This window comes from Capsicum annuum, chromosome 4, assembly GCF_002878395.1.
Source record: "Capsicum annuum cultivar UCD-10X-F1 chromosome 4, UCD10Xv1.1, whole genome shotgun sequence".
Classification (NCBI taxonomy): domain Eukaryota; kingdom Viridiplantae; phylum Streptophyta; class Magnoliopsida; order Solanales; family Solanaceae; genus Capsicum; species Capsicum annuum.
Window position 1 is genome coordinate 170,696,181 of NC_061114.1, and position 3,381 is coordinate 170,699,561.

General features: G+C 35.2%; 1 pseudogene; it reads left to right on the forward strand.

Moving 5' to 3' along the window:
* The first annotated feature begins 315 nt into the window (after positions 1-315).
* On the forward strand, positions 316-1,088 carry LOC107868832 (annotated as a pseudogene).
* The last annotated feature ends 2,293 nt before the right edge of the window (positions 1,089-3,381 follow it).

The following is a 3,381-nucleotide window of genomic DNA, read 5'->3' on the forward strand; positions in this document are numbered from 1 at the left end:
AATCACACATTCACCTGTCCTTCTCAACCATAAAGTTATGCTATCATCAACATATTTTAAAGAAAACATCACATTTTTTCCCTACTTTCTCTCTGTCTCTCTTATAATTAAAAATTAATATATATACAAGAGAATTATACATGACAAGTCTCACTTAAATAAAAGAGTCTCAATTAATTTAACTTTGTTTTCCTTTTGTTGATGCAGCTAGCTAGCTTATTAAAATTGACATACACAAGAAAGAAGAAGAGCTTACTTATCCTTCTCAAGCTCCAGTCCCACCATATAGCCGCCTTCTTATCAAGTTTTTTTAAAATGCAACCTTCTAGAAATTACAGCCCCAATATTACCAGTTCCTCTTCTTACTTCAACATAGATATTCCATCTCCTTAAATGCAATACGAACCCAAATTTGTCCCATATTTCCATGACCTTCATTTCTTCCAACCCCCTCATGATCAGTATAATCTCGATTCCAGTATTATGGTAGAAGAAGATTCCAACAAATTAGACTAACCGGAAAAAAAAGATCATGAAGAATTAGTACTAAAAAGCAACAAGAACAAGAAGGATGAGATGAGCAGTACCACTACTAGTACTATGCGTAGGAAAAACAACAAGTGCATTGCTGGTGCTGGTGCGGGTGCTTGAAAGAAAGATAGACACAGCAAGATTAACACGGCTCATGGCCCTAGAGACCGAAGAATGAGACTCACTCGAACTAGCTCGCAAATTCTTCAATTTGCAAGACTTGCTCGGGTTTGATAAGGCCAGTAAAACGGTGGAGTAGCTATGAGTGGCTGCTCACAAAGTCAAAATCAGCAATCAATGAGCTCGTTCAAAAAATAAACAAAGAAAACTACAACGACACTATATCAATTAGTGCATCGTCTCCTTTAGAGTCATGTGAAGTTATATCCGGTGTAATTAATGAATCAGCAACTAATAATACTAATAATGTTGTTCACAAGCAATAGAAAAAGAAGGTTAAGTCGATTCGTAGGACAATATTTCATCCAATTGTTTTAAAGGAATCGAGGAATCAAGCTAGAGCAAAGGCAAGGAATAGAACTATCCATAAACAATAGACTAAGTAATAAGAATAATATTGGTGAATCCATGAACGAGCATTAGCAGAACAAAAAGATGAACAACAATTTGCTAGTGAATCGAAATAGGCCTCACACGGCTTCACTAGACTTTGAGTTTGTATTTTGAACAAGAAAATGAGATGAATAACAAGGCAACAATGCTAGTGAATCAAAAGATCCCCACATGGCTTTACTAGACTTTAGATTTAACAACACAATGTTAACAAGATTACTAATGCTCTCAAATTTCAACAAAAATGTAATGTGTAAGTACCTGAACAACACAGATTAAGGATGAATATAAACTTCTTGAGAAGTTTTGACAGTCTTGTACATCCCATTGTGACTGAATGGTTGTTTCAAAGACGAGCAACAGATGTTATCAAATATGTTTAGATCAAAAAAACTGAAGCGAGAAAAGATAATAGAAATGGAAAGAAAGTGTGCCTTTCAACAATAACAACAACATACCCAGTATATTCCCAGAAAATAGTATGCTTCCTCCCAAAGATAAGGGACATTTACACCTCATAATTATATCCATTATCATATTTTTCTTTATTTAATTGGAAGCCTAATTGTGAAGTGAAAATAGCAAGAGCCATAGGGATTATGGAAAATTTTTTTCTTACCAACTATGAGAAAAGATATATATCTACTAGCATTAATGCCAGTTAATGTAATATCGCATTACTTCATCCGTAAACAAAGATAGAAGATAGGAATACCAATTGAGATGCTTATGAGCAAGAAATAAATTCATATCACACTAATCATATTAGCGAACATCTTAACTGAAACTCACATGTAATGTACATATTTAATTTACCTGCATGGTAACTACTCATTATGGAACTGCCACACAAAAGATCTAGAAGCTAGAGAACCAGAAAAAAATGAAATCCAGAAGTTGGACAAATCGCTCTAACCCAAATCAAACTACTACATAGTACAATGCCACCCAAATGATTATACTAGGTGGTCAAGGATCCACCTACAACAAGTAAGAGTGCACCAATGCTAAGAAACAATTACACTCGATCCAAATATAATTTTTTTTAAATCATGTATTTATAATTCGTCTGCACTCATTATCACAAAGAAATAGTTAGCACAGACATAATCAAGCCTACTAAATTAAAACAATAAAGCCACCTCTACATACTGGATAAAATTTTCTAACAGTTAAAAGAGCAAGAAACAACTACATATCACACAGATCGCATTACCGAAAAACCTAGCAGCAGCTTAAATGGGTGATGCCACAGAATATCAAAGGTGTTGCTGAGAGCTGGAACCTTTGGAAGGCTGATAGACCAATCAGGAACACCTGGTTGTTCCCTTTTTTGCTGTTTGGATAGATCTCCAACCCTTCCGATGATGTTAATAGGGCCAAGCATGTATTGGTGGCTAAAGGCCCCTGGTGAGATAAAAGGTAAGCTTAACCTAACTTCCATGGAAGAAATGAAAGGAGTGTGGTGATTTACCTTAAAGTACAAGACGTGTGGTAATTTTACATGGACGTCTTTGTTTAACTCGGTCATCAACCATAGCAATGTTAACTTTGGGCACTCTTTTTATCACCACTAAGTCCAAGTAACCATCTAAAAACTGCAAAAGCACTAAGTTATAATGCACGTATTGGAAGTTAAAATAGTTGCAGCTTAGTGCTTCTGTGAAATTACAATAAGAATGCATTAGCTAGGATTATATAGATAAGTTAGTGTGTTTTCTATGCAAAGCAGGACCACGATATCACTTTTACTGAACAAAATTCGATTTAACTTCACTAATGGTTTCACCTTCCAGTTCAGCTGGTTCACCAAAAGATTCATAACCTGGTGCAGCCATAAATTTTATACAACTATTGTACCTCCTAAGATGGAATGTTCATTGTATTCGCTGGCCAAATAGCATCGGACTAAAGTTAACAAGCATAATGATAATGCTTTAAAGGAACCCTGTGTACTCAAAGTACCCAGTATTACTGCGATAAATGCACTGTGAGATACTCAAAGGAAACAGATAGTAAATCGTACATGAAAATCTATTAGAGCACTACCCATCCATCTATGCTTCTCAGACTCAATATCAATATCAGCTATTACACCTGGAAAACAAGAAAACTTCAGCATCAATATAATACCAATATCCGCTATAATTGTCTATTCTAATTTATTAAATACTTAATTATAGGACAAAACATAAAAATGAAGATGTAATACCCCAGGCGAGCATCAGCACACTGAAAAACTGGCTCTGCCCCTGTGAAATAGTAGCTACGTCTAGT